We start from the raw sequence: 10,136 nt of genomic DNA on the forward strand, positions 1-10,136 counted from the left end.
ATGACAGCCCACCACACCACACCCAGGCCTGGATCCCATGTCCTCCACGGCCCGCTTGCCTCTATTAGTGCGTGTCTTCTTGCCTGTCCTTTTCTGTTTTTCTGTCTGCCTGGTAGCCATTTTCTGTGTCTCTCTGCATAGCTGCTGTCTTGTCAAGATGCTTCATTGTTTACCTGTCTTTACACTCCCATCTGTCTGCCTGTATTTCTACCAGCCTGTACTGTACATCGTCATATTCTGAAATTGTTTTTGATATGGCTTCATGCTTGTCAGCTTGACGTATTTGTCAGACTACCTGCCTGCCTGCCGCTCAGTCTCTATATCTCAGTATGTCCCCTGATACTCCAATGCAATGTCAAAACACAGAAGGACACCCAGCGTCGACTTCCCGTCTGCATATTAAACTATAAAGACTGGCACGACTGTAATGGTAATATTATTCAAGTCTGCCGAAGAGAAGCGTTGGATTTGTTAGTAAATAGATGCTTTTGATTTTGCTTGTGCAGTTCTCAGACAGTTGTGCATCCACAGACATGCAGTGAAACTTTTGACAAAGGTTACTGCACAACTGCAGATGGTATCCTTGATTTCACGCGTTCTGCACTTCAAAACATATTGTGATTTCTATGGCTGTTTGAACTGAGGTGAAAAATCTCTGAATGTGACCCGTTGGCATGCACTTAATTGCGCCTCGGCCCTGCAGTGTGACAAGTTGCTCACGGGAAGCTGTTCAAAGATCCTCTACATGCTGCAACAGGAGATTTGTTGACCATTGCAAGAGCAATAAGGATTTTTAGGGGCATTATGACTGGGTTAATAAAACACAGCTGCCCCTAAAAGTCCCTCACTTTTCTTGCTGCCTTTTCTTTCTCTCTCCCTCCCTCCCTCCCTATCTTTGTGTCTCATTCCAAACTTTTGAGATCAAACTACTAGTACATTCGCTGGCTTTTTCAAATGCGATTTGGTGCATGACTCCGGTATCTGTTCAGCCCTGGCTAAAGAAATGAAACAACCTGAAGTGACCACCGTGTCTGGAGTTTGACCTTTTAAAGGGGCTGGGTCATATATTTCACGAAACTGAGCATGTTTTCCAGTATTTATGAATTGTATATTTATAATGGCAGAGTTTTATTGGGATTTGCAGTGACGTTTTTAAAAGGGAGTTGAATGAGTTCAGAGCAGAATTTCCGAGAAGGAGGCCTCCCTGTGTTCATTACAAGTTCAGCTTTCACAGAAAGCATAAACACAATCCGAGGCCGTCACCTTACACAGAGTTTTCTATATGATGCACACGATAACATACACACGCGCTGACTTATGTTCGGAGAGCAGTGAACCCAGTGACCCAGAGCAGAAAACAACCTGGGAATTGTAGGAAAAGTCTATTTAAAGTAAGTCTACAACCCTGCCAACAAATGTTGAGGAGAGAATATGAGACAGCCGTGGTGGAAAAAAAAAGATGTAAGCAACACTGTGCAGCAAGTGGTGAGATGAGTCCGATTGGACCTTTTAAACAATGTGAAATGCCACTGAGAGAGGCTTGGCAGGCGGCAGCAGCCAGCACTGTTTAATATCACAATTTTAATCAGCACACTTGGTGACTATCCCAGAGCTCTCCGTAGCCATGCTGCTTATTCAAACCAGGCTCGTTCCACCAAGCCTCCCTTACTAGGCCCTCGGCTCTCATACTCACACTGGCTTGTACTCTCCTGCAGCATATATGGAGAGCTCTTGGCTGGAGTGGTTTTATCTGTTTTCTGTGATGTGTCATTGCACTGTAGTGTGCTACGTTGGAGGGAATCTGTGATGATAGTTGAGCGCATCTCAGCGAATCTTAGGTGGACTAGACACATTTAATGTGTTCTCCCGATTGGATTTTAAATGTACTTTATAGCTATCTGATAAGAGCGTGAAATAGTTCTATATGTAACGCTGCCAATTAGCATTAGGATGCCACAATGAATTTCATTAGAACGCCCAGAGGTTTGCAAGGTGTCAACTTTCCAGTAACTTCAGTCCACAGCTACTTATTATAGACGCAACGAGTAATGGCAGGCTTGTAAACACAAATGGCCCGCCACTGATCTGTTATACGCAGCCTACAAAACAACTCAGGTTCAAGTATTAAGAGTTTAATAAATAACAGTGACAAAAAAGATCAGCGTAACGACATCCCACCTACTGTGATGTCAGCAGAGTTTGCTCCATTTACAGGACACTTTTAAGTGTGTGTTAATAATCATGGAGGTCTTGTTTTTAAAAAAAAAAAAAATCCCATTATTCAGCAAATGTCTTACCTACGTGTCGCTTGCAGCACAGAGATGCCACCACTGCCCTCGGCTCTATTAATTACATAAAGCATCTAGTGTCAGGATGCTAAATTCATTAGTGAGGTATGTACGGCATGCTAGGGTCAGGACAGATATAGAAACAGGCCTCCAAAACAACTTCTTCACCATTTGACACACTTGTTCGACATAATAGAGGAGGCCACTTTAAGATTTTTGACAGCTCTGCCTGTTTTATTGAGATGCGTTTATGTAGAGCTTGAGCTTCAAGTTTCAACAGTAAATTCTGACTTGAGTGCTCATCTGCATTTATTAGTGCTTTAACTGTTGCTATACACCTACTTTCTTTTCTTTTGAGGGGGGGGGGGGGGGGGGGGGGTTAAACAAAAACTAATTTGGCCCATTTTGGAAGAAAAAAACGATGGGAAATGTAATTTGTTTTCAAAATAATTACTCACGAATTGTACAGCTACATGAGAACAGTGGGGGGGATATCAGAGGGTTTTTTGTCTTGTTTTTTACTCCAAATTCTTCATTGTATAAATCGGAAACAACGTCTGCTCTCGGTTTCTGGGTACACTTGACACGCACTCTTCTGTATGTAAAAAGTTTAAGCTTGACTATTCAAACACCTTTTCGCCAATAATTAAACAGTGACGTTCACTGTTTGATCTATAGATATATTCAAATCGTTATTTTCACATAACATGACATGTTTTTTTCTTTACTTTTTAAAATACATTCGTGTAATTTTCTTGTCCATAAACTTTTAAAATTTAACTAATGTTCGCGTAATTTTGCCTGGAGTTTATATGTGTAGGGATTTCATTTATGGTCACGTTATGTTAGTGTATTTTTTTCCCTCAGTTTCGCCATAACATTTGCACTAATTATTCTGGGTAACTTTAAGCTATGTGTCTGCTTGCAACACAAAGGGTTTACCTCTGCTTTAAAATGCTGTCTGTTCCCTAAGGTTTTTTCTTTTCTTTAATAATAGATACATAGCCGAGGTGTATTGTCTATGACTTGGGGGGTCACATGAGCCAGAAACTGGGACTTTGTAGGCCAGTTGAATGAAATGAGGACTCACCTTGCCCGCAAAGACCCAGCCTCTGACACACTATCATCAGTCCCGTCGCCGGGGACTGCATGAGGAGGAAACTCCAGAGGTTTACATACTGAAATATCTCTCGACTGCACGATTTCACTTTCAGAGCAAATAAGAGAAGATTTAATCTGCGCCTGTTCATACATACCCTCTAATCTGCTGCCTGTCGGTGTTCGAAGAAGTAGGCGACACCGTCGGATTGTAGTTACCTGTGTACCGGGCAGGTGTTCGCATCCCATAGCCCATATGGCGACCTCTTCACGTAATACGCGCCGACTGTCTGGTGGGTTTGTCTGGCTGCCTGGAGGAGATCGCGTCTGCATGAGAAGTTGAACTTCACCGTCCATCCACCACCAGCACCACCGCCGCCCAAGTAATATGTGATCACTTGGTGTTGCACGCATCCCAAATTGAGCAAGATTATCCTTTTGGGGGGGTGGGGGCCGGGAACTGTCTTATGGAATAAGTCGGACAGTCCCCCTGGTCCATCTTTTTTCCTGTCTGTCCAAAGAGAAAAAACATGCAGACGCAACAGTGTCGAGCCTTGTGCCAGTCTCCCACCTCCCGCCCTCCCTCCCTTCCTTCAAGAAAAAAACGAGAGAGAGAGGGAGAGACAGCTTTTGCGTTTCCCAACGAGAGATCCCCCCGTGCGCACCCAGCCACTCACCCAATATCCATTCTGGAATGGGGGGCGGGAGAAAAAGGCACCCTGCTTGCGCCGCTGCTGCTGCCGCCGTGCTGCAGCTTTTCTAGAGCAGGATATTCCCAAACAGCTGGAAAGAGCTGATATATGGTGCTGCGCCCTCGTGTTGGGCCCTCCCCAAAATGGACCGGTACTAAGTGCTAACCTGGTTATTTTCAGCGCGTCACTGGCTCGTTTCCAATTATAGGTTTCCGACAGCGGCACAGCAAAGTGACCCCGTAGTCTTTACTACACTGCCCGAGGACCTGAAAACGATTGAGCACCACATACAGAGTAAAAACCCGAGCATGTGCGTTTGCTTCTGAACTGCACACATTCCTGCGGTGCGTTGGCTTGCCCGTCCACATGCGCCACAGAGGCCCCCGCGCTCAGCTGCGGTGTCCGGCGGCTCCGCGGCGGCTCGTCTGCGCCTCTCTCAAGGTGTTCCCCTTTTACCGATGCTGTGCGGGAGGCTATATACATCCCAGGTTCATCACACCTCTCCCGTTACCTCCCCGACCGGCAACGCGTTAGTGTGCCGCGACACCTGCTGGCTGCAGCGTGACGTGACACTTCATCGTTCTGTGTATGTTTCAAATGTAACCTGTATTGTTTCACGCAGATCACCGATCACGTGTCGCTCCACAGCAGGTGGTAATTACGGCGTGACAGCTGGATTCAGTCCGTGGCTCCGTTAAGTATTTTCAGTGAGATCATGACGGGTGTGTGTTTAGTTATAGTGCTCTGTGGGCCATTATTCCAGCCTCTCTGACTTCATTTACTCACTCTGGTCAAATATCTGTTGGTATTCTCTTCAGTTCATCTCATGTTCTTTGCGTCTTTTGCTTCTGTTTGTTCTTTCGTTTTCAGCTCTTTTGCAGTTAGTTATATTCGTTTATTTCGTTATATTTTTACTATATTGTTTGATTATTCTCTCAGCAACATTTCATTCTCCTTTGATCTTTTACATTTTGTTCTACATTACTTACACACAATAGTCTATATTACATATCACATCTATTTGACGTGTGATAGGCCTACTATATTCTATATCTCTGACATCTATTATATTTTCAATAAATTGTATATAAATATTGTATTTTCTATTACATTCAAGTTTTTTGCATAATGTGAAGGAGTACTGTCTTCATTTTGTTTTGATGACAGTAAAGAATACTGAATCTAGTTTCTGAGGTTCAGAGGTTAAGGTTTGGTATTATCATCGGTGCCTGATCAGAATACATGAACACTAAAACATTAAATTATAATCCAGTGCTAAAATGTTTATTTTTAGTTGAAATATGGTTTCATTAGTGCCATGGATTGCATGAGAAGTGGACAGGACGCGAGGAAAAGGGTTAATAAGATGTTGGAGCAGCTCGGTGAGGGTCAAGAGGTCACTGGACAACCAGCTCTCCATCACAGACAAACTACCTCCCCCTCTCCTACTGCACAATACGGAGCGGGACACACTTCTCCCTCAAACTTCTTCAATCCCACTACCATAATGAATGTTCTGGGAAGTCATTCCTACCCTTCCCTTTTAAACTTTACAGCAGCTCTCCTTTTTGTGGTGACAGGTGATCACACCTGTCCACACACACATACCTCTATATCAAACCTCCTTCCTGTTGTTTGTCAGACTTATAGTGTGCATGGTAATGCCATTTGCACTGCTCTTTGCTGGAATTGTCTCTTGCACATTTTCAGTGTTATTTTTTTTATTTAATCCCACTTATACTGAAAATCCTATTCTCTCAATGTTGCATAAAAAACTGCACTCCCTTGCATCATAAGGCCTTTGACGTGTGGCTGTGGTACTTTCAATAATAGTGGTTTTATTGTTAATTTCACTGTTATCATTATTATTATTTATGGTGCTGCTGCTGCTGCTGTAACACACCGAATTTCCTTGTGGAAGTATCTGTCTTTCTTTCCGTTACTACTGATGGCCCCAGATTTTTGGTGAGATGTGTATTAGAGGAAGCCATAATTAAAGGGCAGGAAGTGGGATCAAACAGGCTGCAGCCCTGATGGAGGACTTCCCTTTAAGTACAGCTGCAGCTGTTCTCATGCTGGCTTTGTACATCTGATTTGTCCTTTTTGCCCCTGTGTCGTTTTTAATGATGAGTTTGAATCTTGTGTGAAAGTTTTCAATGTTTGTGCGTGATTGTTCTCTCTGTTCTGATCATTTATTCAGTTCTGTTGAGTTCTACTCGGTCCTGAACTCATGCTCCACTTTTAGTCTTGCTGCTGACGCTCCTGTGTGACGCCCTCACAAGGCATCAGTCAGCTGCTTCACCTCACTTCAAAAGCCCATAGTAATAACACCGGAAATTGGAGGATTTCTTATCAAAATAAACGTATGACCTGACGCTCGGTACTAAAGAAGCTATTATTAATAAGAAAATCAATGATAACTTTAACCCGGTGTATTCAGGTGTTAGAGCCTTTCTCCAATAAATATATCTGTTGCCTCATTCCCTCATTGAGTTTTGCTATTATCGATTTAAATAGATAACTATTTAATTTTAAAGGTTCGGTCCGGAAGCGATGCCTCCGATCGAGGTGGACTTCTCGCCAACCAGCAATGATCGATTTGGTTCCTGACAAGAACACGCAGGTTTGCCACATAAACAAGATAATTCATTACTCCAGAAACAGCAGGACGGATGTTCATCATCGGCCTCATCATCGCTGTAGCATCTGACACTTGTCGGTGAGTTTTGGCTCCGTTTCGGAAACGTCTTCGTCGCGTTAGTGTTACAGCCTGAGCGGTTTGTGCGCAACACAACAACACGTCCCCCCTCAAACTGTGGATTAGGCGTGAGGTTTGCGAGGTTACTGATCCCACAAGGCCAAACGCTGTCATGCTCGTAATGCCAAGAATCCAGTGGGTGCGTGACGTCATCGCGCGTTGGAATAAGGTTCGCGTTGTTTTCAGTAAAAAGTGCGAAAAAGATACGAAAGTTTAAAAAGGAATATATCAGTAGTTGATCGTTTTTGTGTCAAGAGTTAAAAACTGGGTTAGTTTCATTCGTTAAAAAAGTCGTTATCTGGTTATTTCATTAGCAAAATAAAAAAATATATAATTTAAAGTCATCGCTTTTGTTTCAGTGAAATAAAAATCACGCAGTAAATGTTTAATTTTTAGCTGTGAGTTGGTAGAGTAAATTATGAAAGTGTGTACTTGAGCACAGGGGGTATTTATCTATCAGCATAAAACATGTTGATGGTTCCGACTTAATCCTTAAATTTTTGAGTTTTGTTTTATTTTTGTTTTTATTTTATTTTATTTATTTTTCCAATTTCATTTTAGACTTCATGTTGGGCATATTTTTTTTGTGATTTTCTTCCTTTTTGGAGGTAATAGAGGCAACCCAAACACATGCGATATCAGTGGAAAGCAAGGAGGTAGTAAGATATCTCAAATAAGTCAAAAGATAGAGACCAAGACGAAATGTCCATTACAGAGGACATAAATGAATAGGCTGGTTCTCAGGAGAATATATTAAAGTTCTCTGTTGGATACAATAGAATGCAATAATATCGAAAAACAAATTATCATTAATATTATACAATTGTTTATTCTGAAGGTAAAAAGCAAATTGTCTTTATCATTATTAAATTAATTAAAAAAAATACAGTAATTGCATGATAATTATTAACGTACCTCAATCGCTTAAACAGAAGAGTTTCACTTGCAGACAGCTATCCATCCATCCATTTTCCTTGTCTTATCCAAGTGGATGTGCATGTCTTCCCACTCCTTTTCAGATACACAAACTAAATCTGAAGGTGTCCTGAATAAATTAAACAAAACAAAATTCAGGGTCTTGGTGTGGCTGGAGCTCACTCCACAGGTAGGTGGTTGTGTTGCAGGCTAAAACATAGACTAGCATTTACACCTTTCTTTCACCTTTATGTCTGTGGACTGTGGGAGGAAGTCCAAGTAGCCAGAAAGATCCCACACAGGCACGTGGAGAAAATGCAAACTCCACACAGAAACCCTCAGATTTTTCAGTAGTTTGGTTTATTTAAAACCTGATTTGTGTGATGTTTTCTGTTCGTGGCTGTAGAGCTTTAACTGTATTTGCCGTTTCACAGGCAGTCATTATGCCCACACATCGCCATCTCCTCGCTGCACCATGTGTCACCCTCTTCTCTTGCTCTCTCTTTAGTGCAGCAGGGGCCAATAAGCAGCGGATGCGGTGGGCGTCCAGCTGCAGGCGGCCCTCTCAATGGTTTCTCCCACCATGAAGGCGCTGGTGGATGCCGTATGGGCGGTGTGGAGCATCGGGGTCTCCATCTATGACTACATCCACACCAGTGCGATGGAGGAGCGCATCCACGCCTTGGAGAACGTCATCACCATCCACCAGTTTGTGATTGGGCTGTTGTCTGCTGGCGTGTTGGTACTCTTCACCTACATCTTCTTTAAAAAGCTCTGAAGATGTGTGATGTGGAGGGCTGGGGTTGGCATGTGGGAGGTGATGTAACCAGAATTTTGGGTACATTAGAAATGCTCACAGGAGTCGTGGTTCTCGGTTTTGGTGTTCATGGAAGGTACGTTAGTATAGTTTCAGGTTTTTCTTTGTGTTTTTTGGCGGGGGAACACATACAAGCATATACTGTATTTATTCCTAAAATAAGAAAAGTGGTAGAAATGTGGAAAACACTAAAGATCATCAAGATATTAAGTTCATTTTTAACTGTTTTAAAATGTGGTCCAACTTTTTTTCCTAAACATGTTTTGTAGGTTAAAACGTGCTGAAGTACACGCCTTCTAATAAGCGTCCAACTATTTTTAAAAGGCTACAATAGATTGAAGTTGAAATTCGTCTGTTGATATGCATAAAATGTTAACTTTTTTTTCTTTTAATAGCTAAAATACTGAAATTGTAACAGTTTCCACAAATTTAAGGGTTATAAATCCTTAAAGACCATCATGAGCTGATATGGCTCCCCTTGCACTCTATTGCAGATTTTGCAGACTGAAGCTGCAGAGTAAAATGTACCCCTCACTGCATTAATATTTCTCAGGTTAGCTTCCCCCCACCCCACCCAAATTTTAGAAACAGGAAACCCAAGTAGCTCAACTCCACTTACAGAGAAATTTGCAGCTCTGCTTGTTTTTGTAGTGGGATCATTAAACATACCACTTTCTGCCTTAATTAATATTTTCATTCAATGAAAAGTCAGTTCAGGACAGAGATGATGTAGTTTTGTCTCAAAGATCTTCTACAGAGGACTGTCATTAATTTATCTCAAGCTCCCCCCAAAACTGCCACATGGACCTCATGTTAACAACCTGTAGGGTGTGAAGAGTAAACACCCGCACGCTCTCTGTATTTATCATTTTCAGTTAAACATGCTTTTGTCTAGTGATACAATTTGATACTGTAGGTCTACATGTGTATTTTCTACTAGATTTTAATGTGTAACATGATCTATTTATAAGCTTTTTCCATTAATATTGTTATACCTCATAACTTTCCTACATTGCTGTATAAACTGTAACAATTTAAAGTGTCCTTACACACTGTAAATATATTTTGATGTTGGCAGGTGTGGGTTTTTTCCTTTTTAGTTGGCCTTGAACTCAACATACATGTGCTATTCCCTCACAGAGTACTGCTGCTGCTGCTTCGTATTTATGGTTTGTGACCTTTAAAGGCAACATTTTGTACCATAAAAGGTGAGAATTAAGTGATACTTGATACTAACAGCAAACAATGTGTGATGCAAAGTATGCTTCAGAGGATAAAAGGATGTTTTTATCAAAATAACCGCTCCAATCTATAAGTGTTGGAACAGTGAGAGCTACCGTTACATGACTGCTTCGTTAAGAAAAAAGTGGTTGTGTAAGTTTACTGCGTCAGACAGACCATAACCCGAGAAAACACCCAAGAATGAAAGACTGTTTTAATATCATCTTCATAACAGCATTAAAATTTATCTTCTCAAAATGACAAACGTGTATTTAATGACTCTGGGCGTCATTACTGTGGGGTTAACAAACGCAGCACAGACCTTAAAACAAAAACGAACACCTGTT

The 10,136-nt window shown here is 41.8% G+C and overlaps 1 long non-coding RNA gene across 2 annotated transcripts in view; it reads right to left on the reverse strand.

Moving 5' to 3' along the window:
* LOC146630736 (uncharacterized) overlaps nucleotides 1-4,520 on the reverse strand; it is a 38,674-nt gene extending 34,154 nt beyond the window's left edge. For both annotated transcript variants that reach the window (XR_014906258.1, XR_014906257.1), the window contains exon 1: nucleotides 3,606-4,520. This is a non-coding gene — a long non-coding RNA (uncharacterized LOC146630736). The remainder of the gene's footprint in view (nucleotides 1-3,605) is intronic.
* Nucleotides 4,521-10,136: the final 5,616 nt, after the last annotated feature.

Source organism: Diplotaxodon limnothrissa, linkage group LG6 (genome assembly GCF_057381915.1).
Source record: "Diplotaxodon limnothrissa isolate DT_005_m linkage group LG6, D_limnothrissa_male_GT1.1, whole genome shotgun sequence".
NCBI lineage: Eukaryota > Metazoa > Chordata > Actinopteri > Cichliformes > Cichlidae > Diplotaxodon > Diplotaxodon limnothrissa.